The following is a 10,682-nucleotide window of genomic DNA, read 5'->3' on the forward strand; positions in this document are numbered from 1 at the left end:
ACTTCTCCTAGCTAAGCCATTCACTAGATTCACAGGCAACCTGCTGCATGCTGTCTTCAGAAATTATGAATGCAGGCAATTCTGTAACTTCCAGGGAAAGGTTGCTTCTTTCATGCTTGGACAACATCAAACAGAAGCTGCTAATCCGAGATGATGTGGTGGACAAAGCAGGCAGTTTGCACTTCCTTGACTTGAAGTCTTGGTGGCAGAAGGCTTCTCAGGTCTTTGTGAGAGAAATATACATAGCTAGAAGAGATGCCACTTGGACTGGAGAGGTGACAAACACAGATGGAAAGGATTAGAGGCATGCATGGAGTAGCAGAGATTGGTATTAGCTGAAAAAATGCAGGAAGAAAGGCAATAGGAAACTCTGTATTCCAAAATGGAATAAACATCCTGTTTCAAGGACAGTAAATGAGTTTAGAGATCTGCTTTCAATTTCTACTTCTGTTCAGTATTGACAACCAAGGGAGTAAGTGGGATGCCTTAATAAGCAAATTCCCAAATGACAGCAGACACTATTCCAGTTTGGACTGCCTTCTCTTCCCTGTGCAATCAGCAATCTCATAGGCACAGTTTTACAAATCCCAGGGCACCAGACAAATGCCAGTAGGCTGGAAGAGAACACAGTAAAGCCAGAGACCGTGTTAGAAGGATCTGACTTTTAAGCAAGCTTGCCAAGCAGAAGAGAATCTTTTTCTAAATCCTGGGTACACAGGTAACGATCTCTACTATCCAAACACAGGAACCAACACTATACCTGAATCAGTATCTCACCAGAGGCACAATTTTTTGGATTAAAAAACCTCTGTGTAACACTAAAGTTACATCCAGGAGATAAAGCAACAGTTCTCAATTTAATCTAATGCAAGCTAATATAATGTAATCTAATCCAGTCAAGGCTAACAGACTGAAAACTGACGTTCTGAGCTGCACAGAATACACTGCAGATACAACACTGTTGCTTAATCGCTGGTTCTCTCATTATCTAGCATCACTACAAATCTTTTGAGCACCGAGTCTCCATTTGTGATCTGCTGCCCACTGGTAATGCCCGGAACTGCAGCAAACAACCAAAACTATAATCAGGAGCAAGATCTACAGTGTATCATCAGGAATTTGAGGGGTAATGAACACAACATTCAAGGGGACAAAGGCAATGTTTTTTTCCTAAAAATTAAGGACATACACTGTTGTACTCCATACTTAAAGCTCAAAAGGGAAAAGAGTTAAGAACAACGGCATGGTCTGCTACAGGGAAAAAATACATAATTAAGAAACTAGATATGTTATGAAAAGTACAGAGAATGGAGAATGTTACGCATGCCTACAGTAATTTACCACAAAGAACAGAGCTAAAACATACACAGCATCTGGGAACACAGCTCCTTATGTATGTCAGTGCAAGTTAGGCATCATGTAAGCATGTTAGAAGTCACTCTCTAATTTAAAAGAAAATGTTAAATAATTTAATTATGTGGCCATTCTAAACACGTTCTGGAGTGCAGAAGCAATCATCAGCAGAATAAAACAGCCATTTCGTGGTTTTTAGTGACAGGATTGGTTAAAATAATTCACAAATATCCCAGCAGTTTCATAACAAAGTACTCACATCTGCAGTTTCACAGAAACGATCATGTCTGTGCCAATGTTTCATCTTACGAATGTTTGCAGGCTCTGATTTCCATGTTTAGAAGAGGACTGAAACAAGCCAATTAGTTAAATTACTGCATCTCTCTGGCTTGCTGTTTTCTAACTTCAGGAGTAAATGCTTTGGTCAGTGCAATGGAATGGTGGCAGTGATTTGTACTGGCAAGGGAGGCTCTGATCCTAAAGGAGACTGCTACAGCCAAGCCCAAGGCTGGGAATACAAAAACGAGTGAACAAATGCTGTCAGAGTACCAAATGGAAGATGTTCTGGAAAAGAAAATACATAATTCTAGCTGTAGTCAAAAGTCGAGGTACAGGAAGGATGCAGCCAGTCTCTGTTCCGAAAAGTAAAACTAGCTCTGCAGAACCATCAGAGAAGAGTGTACAGCTTGGTTAATAAAATGGATTCCCTTTCCCAGAATCTCTGGATGATGGCAGAAAAAATAAGCATCTTTTATTTACCTTTATTAAAAAAGCAAACAACAAACCAACACCAAATAAACAAAAAAAACCCCAACCCAAGAGTCAAGTGTAATTCAGCGAACTGTGAACTGACAGTAAACTTGGAAGTGATATCATATACTCAAGGGAATGCTTCAAACAACATCTCTGGAAAACAAGTACTCTCTTAGAGAGGCCGAATCAAGATGCCTAGCTTGCTTCTAAGTGTTCTGACCTGAACAGTATGACCTAAATCTTGCAAGTGTGGAGAAAAATGAAACCTCAAACTTATGAGGACTCTCACTACCATTAGTAGGCCTGCAATAGTCAGCCTTCCTTACTATTTCATGGGATTACATACTTGTATTTTAAATGGCCCAAATTTTATTCAAGTCCAAAACACCACTATGTGATGCAAAATTTCATTACTGATTCAGAAACACATGGAATGCATCCAGGAAGATCCAGCTGCATGCCTGCCTTTTGAGTAGGTAGTTACTCAATAGCAGAATTGTAAGAATAGGCCTCCAGAATAGCTGTGTGGAAAAGCTTCTGGTGCTTGTATGTTGTCACCACAGCCACACATGACAACTGTCAACCTACAACTCGCACAATGCTTGTGACAACCTAATTTTCAAAGACCAGCTGGGATCAGCGAGCAGACTCATTGGACTGTTCTGCTCCCCTACGTTTTTCTCAACCAACGAAGACACTTCTCAACTCCTCCTCTCCCTGTCCCATTACCTTTTCATTCAGAATCTTCATTCTACACGTGAAGTCAACTCGTGGTCCTGGCAAACTAGGGGGAGGCAGCAATGGGGCTACAAAACCCAACCTTTCTTTAAGATTAAAATTAGGTAAGTATCTGCCTGCCAAAAAAACCCCAAACAAAACTCAAACAGAGGCTAGTTACTGTTGGTTTAAGCCCACCTCAGCTTTCTGAACCCTGCCTTCCAAAAGGATCCAAAGTGGATCCAGTGGAGCCCTCCTCTTAACTAACATCCGTGAAGTATTCACCTCCACCTAAAAAGTTTGCAATGCTACTGGTTGCTAAAAATTTCCTGCCACTGAGAAGCAGGGAGAAAGGAGATAGTAATTGCAGTGACCTGCTTTTACAGACTGCAAATCATCTATTATGAAAATAGTTATTATTTATAGCACCTGCGAGATACAGTTCAGAACAAATACCCTTACCATGCAAAATTCTGAGCTCTTTTCAGTAGTTTTGGTTGTTTAAAACTAACTGAAAAAGCTCTCTGGGTCTTTACAAAAACGCCAGCATCTCTATTTCCTAAAAAATCTCCAAGACACTATTAGAGGCTTATGATACTGCTGGTGTTACAAATGGATATGTTCTCCCACTGAAGGGGAGTAGCAACTACCCTCAGGAAAAAAGGGAGTGTTTGTCTCTCAGGACAAAAACTACAAAGACTGCTACTCTCTGGCACACACCATCAGGGAAAAGGATGAGATATAACTTTGCTTTTAAAGTGAAGCATACATTTGTTCAAATGAATTAATCATCTAAATTAATCTGAGCCGATAAAAAAAAAGACTTTACAAAGGTATGGACATCATTCAGATGAAATATATTGCATATTTCATGACATCAATGATTTTATGACCTTTGTCAACTGCAGGTTCCAAACACCCTACTGCAAATGAACCAACATATTTGGAACACACAGCTTTTGAAATGGAGACTCCTTTCAGTCATGCTGTAGAGCTTGTACCATCCATTTCCTAGATCTATGAGCAGTGCTAGGAACAAAGTAGTTAAGAAATGATGGGTGCAGATCTGAGATTCACCAGTGTAAATAAAATTACTTGCTCTAATGTAGAGGGATTTAGTTCACATTCACATGCAGACAAACCCTAGTTACTCCACAGTCATTTTAGTGTAACTGAACAGAAACAAATGCATCTACACAGGTCCTGAAAGCAGAGTCTAGCCCATTACTAAGTTTACTCAGTGTAATAGCTTCCTGTAAAGTCAAGGACATCTCGTCCTCCTTGAGACTTACAATTTCAGACTAGACTACGGTGCCATCTTATGCTGTCAGTGTCTGCCAGGAACTCTGGTGTTCTATCCTCCATCAGCTTCTTTAAGGAACATTCTTATCTTGCGCAAAACTGCTGTCTTCAGAGTCCTGGGTGCTCATCAGTACATTTACTGAAACATGATCTGTGAACAAACGAGCAGTAGAACAATTCTAGTGATATACAAATTACAACATCTAAATGATTTTTTAAAAAAAGCAGTGTAATTAAGACTAGCTGTGTCATAGCTTATGCGGTGCGATGAAGTGGTGTAGGCACCAAGACATCAGTTCGGACAGTGATGTGCTCCCTGTGTGACAGTAAGAAAAACTGGTGAGCAGGCTTTGCACTCTGCAGCTATTAGTAACTTTTCATTGAAGCACTCAAAATCATTCTGAACTTCTGGCACATCCAGAAGGACCAAATTTGCACAAACAGGATTATGAAGACAGATATCATCCTCAACAAATTAATGCACATAAAAGATATCACGTGCAGTTGTCACTCTTTAGTGCTTATTACTTTTTGAACCCAGCGTCACGTATTCAGTTATTTTAGAAAAGATGGTCTGAATGGTTTTATTATACTGCAGTGATCGACAAGGCTAGTCTGAAGGTGTTTATCTGATGATACATAAAGGAGATCATAATCTCCCTGTAACCTAATCGAGTTGCTTATCCTTTAGTTTGTGTCAAAGAGTTCCCATCAACACATAGAGCTGTGACCACAGGTCAGCATTGCTGTAAAAATGCAGAAGGTTGTACTATCTAGCGTTTATAAGCACAGCATTAGAACACAGAGTGAAACTAGGTATGATACAGAATGACAAAGAAAACAAGAAATTTTTTTTTTTTTTATACTAGAGGTCTGTCTCTAAATCTTTTGGGCAGTTACCCTTGACCTTAAACCAGGGTCAGACTGTCACCTTCTACTACACCAGCCTCTTAGAGCTGCAAACAGGGATTTGTGCTCCACTGAAACAAGTTATGAAAGGTTGCTCCTTCCCCAAGCAGGTTAGGAGTCAGGTTACATGCAGCAGATCATTAAGCAAGGAAGGTCTAGGAGGAAAAAAGACACAAACCAAGAACACACACAACCACTTAATGTAATTTGAGATAGTCACAAACCAGGAGTCTTATGATGCAGGAGTTCAAATCTGACTTCCAACATCCACATTATCACCATGCTAGCTCTTAAAAATGTTGCTCAGAATCATAGGTCAAATTGGTTCCATACCATTAAGGGAGGAGTCTGAAAAGAGCCTAAAAGAAATTACTCTGCCTGAGCTAACAGTGACATAAAAAAAAAATTCCTGTCACATTCCAGAGACATTCAAGACCCTTACCTTTCTTGAATATCATGGCTTGTTCACTATGCACACATACATACAGCATACACATATTTCACATCTCTTCTGGCTTTGTTCTGCTAAAGATGCTTCAGTACATATCAACTTTTCAGTTTTTAACTTTCACTTACATATTTCGTTTGCAAGGAGTCTAAAAATAAACTCTTTAAAGCGTCATCTTAAACCCAGAACCCATGCCCTATCACAGGTCAAATCTTGGGTCTCATCAGTCACACTTTGCTGTGGTCTACACAGGATAAGAAGCGAACTGACAGAGAACGGCGACAGCAAAATTTTTATTTTAGTGAAGATGGGGTTCTGTCATGCACCTTTTAAAAAGCTACAATACAGAAATCCTCCTCTACAAAAGCCTACGGGGCTCTAGTCTCTACCATCTCTTCTGCTTTTTGATTCAACCTCCCACAGGGTAGAGTGATCCGGAAAAGCAAACAACCAACAAAATCGAGGAATATTCCCTGACTTCTGGTGAGGGTTGTAGACAATTGTGAGGTAGAGCCAAGCAAATGGAATGCTTCAATGTACTTTGTTAGGCAAACTTAGTGATTTTATTCTAGAAAAAGAAATTTCTTAATTTATACGTTAACTTCATTCCTTTTGTTAAACAAAGTTATCTTCCCTATACCATCTCTTCTGTTGACAAGCCCAAAACAGAGATAAATGGCTGATCTTGGGCATAGTCAAACCAGATTTTTTTTTTCCCCTCCTGCGCTGCAGATCAGTGTAATTGCTCCTGCTGCAGCAACATCTGCCTTTCCAGATACAGAGAAAGCAGACACTGGAAAGCATCCTACTACATAATGGAATTTTGACATCCAGAAAACAAAATAAATGCTCATAAATAACTTTTCTTCCCTCTTCCCCCCTCCTTTTTAAAGCCTAGACTGTGTAACAGAAGACAGCTCTTTCTTTTCAAACCAACTGAGGCACCTAAAAGCAGAAAATGTTTATTTACTTTTCTGCTTTGTGCCTTTCTGCTTTGTAGTATCAAAAGATGCATGCTACCATCATTCAGATTTGCATACTTGTGTATTCTACCATTTATCATACTAAATTGTTACTAAATTGATGGTCTTGCTATTTAAAGGCTCTTGTTCTAGTTTTACATGCATGACATCCAGTTGGCAACTCTATCTGCAGTACTGACAAACATTTTAAAGCTTAGCCCTTAAGCCACAACAATAATGCTAAACAAGAAGTAAAAAAAGCCCAAACGCCCAGCAAAATACTACAAAGAATAATGCCTATTGATTTACAATATAGAAGCGAATATGATGTCCTTACCTTCCTGCACACACCTACTGAAAACACCAGGACTCATTATATGTGAATATAAAACAAGAATTTTGGTGTCCATTTTATTTATATTCAAGTCAATGTGCGAAATTTTCTCTCAATGGGTGCATATTGAGCCCCTGAGCAATGCTTGGCTTCAGATGTACAACTCTAATTCAAGTACATCAATGAAAACATTGGCAAAAGCCCTACATTCAGCTACTCCAAAGGAACAAAGCTATAGGGCAAGCAGAGAGAATTTTTTTTTTCTTCAGAGATTCCACACAGTAAAATTGAGCACCATCGTGTACCATAAAACTCCTGCTGAAAATACGATGAGCTCTGCACCTAACCAAGGTTTGCACTCAATCCCTCAGCTGCGTAACGCACATAACAAAGCAGTTATTTCAAAGACTGCTTAAAATCCACTAATCAAACAAAAAATTTGCTTCCTTGGTATATACAGCACACAGGAAATAAAAAAAAGAGGACAATGCAGCAACATTTCTTTCGAATCAGTGATTTATTGCTCTAACATAAGCACCGGACCTGATCCCCAGCTGTAAATCTAAGCCAGCCAGGTGTCAACCACTGGATGTGGATCCAAACCTCATAAGCGTTGTAAATAACGCTGGAACACAAAGGCTTTAACACACTCAATTTGTATTTCCTTCCCCAACGCAAGAATTGCAGCCTCGCTAAAACGTAACTGCAGAACGAGACACGTAGTTTGAAAAAAAAAAAAAAATCCTCTTCGTTACAAATAAGCCCACAGGGCACATGCGAAGCCTCTTGTGCCACCCAGGGGGAGAGGGTCGAGGGACCCGGGGGGGGGATCGAGGGGGACCGTCTCGCAGGCAGCAGCATCCCCGGGATGCAGCGCGAAGCCGCCGGTGCTGCCGCTGCCAAGGTTTTAGCTGCAGACCGCACTTAACCGGCGACCGTAGCGCTTAGGGATGAGCCCGGTCCTGCCCGAGCCGAGCGCACACGCCCGCGGATCTCGCCGCGTCGTCTGGATCGGGAGGAGCGGGGGAAATCCGCGCGGCGAGCGTCCCCGGCGCCCCCTCCCCAGCCCCCCCGCGTCCCGGCTCGCCCACCTCCGAGTCCCGTCCGCTTTCCCCGGGGGACCGCGCTGCCGCTGTCGCATCTCTCTCTGCGCGGTAGGACGCGGCGGGGAGCGGCTGCGGGAAGAGCCGAGCGAGCGAGAGAGAGAGCGAGAGCCGCCCCGCCCGCCGCCCCGCCCGGCGCTCAGGTGCGCGGGGAGCGCGGAGGCAGAGCCGGCCCTGCGGCGGGGCCGGGCGAGGGGCCGCTGCCGCCCAGGCCCCGGGGAGGGCTGCGAGGCTGGCGGCGGCGCTGGCGGCGACGACAGCCGCCCTCCCTCCCCCGGGAAAGCTGCTCTCCCTCCTTCCTCCCCTCCCTCCCTCGCCCGGCGCCGTTTCAGCCCGGCCGCTTGACTGGCAGGGAGCCTTCTCCGGCTGCCCACGCGCGCTCCCGTTCCCCCCCTTCCCCCGCCGGAGAGGGAGATGGCGAAGGAGAAAGCATGAATGGAGAAGGCAGGCGGCGGGAAGGCAGCCCCGGCCTCTCCGTGCGCCGCGGCGTCCCGAGCCGCTGCCGGCAGCCCCCGCGCCTCTCTTCCCAGAGCCCGTTCCAAGATGCAGCTGCCCCTCCGCCCCCCTGTCCTGTGACCCTGCCTGGGGTACCGTGTCCAGGTCTGGAATCCTCAACATAGGAAGGATAGGGAGCTGTTGGAACGGGTCCAGAGGAGGGCTGCAAGGATGATCCGAGGGCTGGAGCATCTCTGCTGTGAGGACAGGCTGAGAGAGCTGGGGTTGCTCAGCCTGGAGAAGAGGAGGCTCTGAGAAGACCTTAGAGCAGCCTTCCAGTACCTGAAGGGGCTACAAGAAAGCCGGAGAGGAACTTTTTTACAAGCTTTTATAGTGATAGGATGAGGGGGAATGGCTTTAAATTGTAAGGAGGAAGATTTAGACTAAATATTAGGAAGAAATTTTTCACTATGACAGTAGTGAGGCACTGGCACAGATCGCCCAAGGAAGCTGTGGCTGCCCCATCCCTGGAGGTGTTCAAGGCCAGGTTGGATGGGCCTTGCGCAGCCTGGTCTGGTGGGAGGTGTCCCTGCCCATGGCAGGAGGCGTGGAATTGGATGATCTTGAAGTCCCTTCCAACCCAATGGTTTGTTCCTGCTGTTCAGCCACTAGATTCCTGGGGCTGCATCTGAACGATGACTGCAGCATGTGGGCCCCTGTGGCTTAGTGCAAACACTTCAGCTGAAGTGGATGAAGAGTGTGCCCATCATCAGCTCAAGTTTGGGTGAAAAAACTTGGCGCAGAAGAAGGAAGGTTGGTGTCTTTTCAAACTAGAGCCATGACCATGGCCTTAAGTGTAGGCTACATGTGTGGTCCCTCATCCCTTATAAACCTGCTTTGCCCCACCAAAGACAACCTATTTCATATGGTAAAAACCCAGCATCTTGTACCTGAACTAGGGCTCTTGTCTAGCAGGGATAGGAGGGAGGCAAAGATCTCAAAGATGGCTTTAAGCTCACTTGTGTTTTTTCCAGGGATTACTTAGTTCTGTGGGGTAGCCTTGTATTCCTTTTGTTCCTCAGGTGAGTTGTCCCTAAAATTGTTATTACTTGTTAAACGTATACTCCATGAGCTTTGGTGGAGAACAGAAATTTTCCAGTGCTTTGGCATGAATATAGTTTGGTTTGGTTTGTGACATTAGTTTTTCTGGCCTAACTTACTGGGAGAGTCAAAGGATTAAACATTCAGGTCAGGGGAGCATACTAAGCAAGTGGAATTATCTCTGTATCTATTCACTGAAGGTCAATAATTTCTCAAGTTACTTAATATTCTATATAGCTTCCTAATTTTAGTTATTGCTATCCTTGATGGGAAACCCTGATAGTATTTATCTATCTAAATCTTTCCTGTATTTTAAATTGAACAAGGAATTTTCCACTTCTGAAAGAACATCCATGGAATACTTTGTTATAGTCTTTTAGATACATCGCGTGCTGCACTTGAGACGTATCTGCATTTACAGTTACATAATCAATAAACATGGGGTTTCATCTCATCAGTCTGGAATCGGATTTTGAGCAGTTTTAAATCAGTATGCCTCCACAAATCTAATGCCTGCCAGAAAATTTATATCAGCTAAAATTTTAGCCTCTGAATTTAAAAAGCTTCTTGGGATTCATATGATGAAAAGAGTCTTAGTAACTTTAGTTTTTAAATTTTGCATTGCTGAAAACTGAGTGCACGATAAAATACTGTCAAGTCCTTTGCTGTAGAATAACGAATGTGCAATTGTAATTTAGGTGGGTCAGTGCAATTCTTTATGTATTTATTTTACAAGGTTCTTATATGTGTGCTAATAGTTCAACGTGACTCACCTACAGTATGCATCACTGCCACAGCTGTTGTAAACCTTCTTCTGAGTCAGAGAATGACTTTATGACCCAGAATCCTGGCAGCGAGTACTATCCTAGTGATTTTCCCAATTAAGGGAGAATTGCAAGTTGGTATCAGTGCAGGGTGAGTCAGAGTTTGATGTAAGAGGCAAAACTGGACTCATCAGTTACTACTGGACTAGATTAGCGTCCTTTTCCCTTCCAAAAGTCAGTGGTGTGAAAACCTAGAGTGAACCTGTGAAGGGAACTCCTCTCAGAGTTCAGAAAGACTGCAGCAGACCAGGGAATTAGGTCTCCTTGGTCCTACGTGCTCCCAGCTACTGTACCAGCCATCTGGGGCTCATTGCTGTGGTGTGCACGGTAGCTTTGCAGCGGGATGGAGTGAGCAGTAGTAAATAGTTGAGAGGCAGTAGGGCTTCTCTGCTTTACTCTGAGAAACCATTTTGCTTTTTAGACTAAAGAGAAGGAAGTATG

At 43.4% G+C, this 10,682-nt stretch overlaps 1 protein-coding gene across 2 annotated transcripts in view; it reads right to left on the minus strand.

The window, feature by feature from the left end:
* Nucleotides 1–7,980, minus strand: part of PTPN5 (protein tyrosine phosphatase non-receptor type 5) — an 84,949-nt gene extending 76,969 nt beyond the window's left edge. For both annotated transcript variants that reach the window (XM_069857712.1, XM_069857711.1), the window contains exons 1-2: nt 7,870–7,980; nt 4,116–4,276 (exon numbers count right to left, since the gene is read on the minus strand). The gene's annotated coding sequence lies outside the window, so the exon portion shown is untranslated. The remainder of the gene's footprint in view (nt 1–4,115; nt 4,277–7,869) is intronic.
* Between the last annotated feature and the right edge of the window lie 2,702 nt (nt 7,981–10,682).

This window comes from Phaenicophaeus curvirostris, chromosome 5 (assembly GCF_032191515.1).
Source record: "Phaenicophaeus curvirostris isolate KB17595 chromosome 5, BPBGC_Pcur_1.0, whole genome shotgun sequence".
In the NCBI taxonomy this organism is placed as follows: domain Eukaryota; kingdom Metazoa; phylum Chordata; class Aves; order Cuculiformes; family Cuculidae; genus Phaenicophaeus; species Phaenicophaeus curvirostris.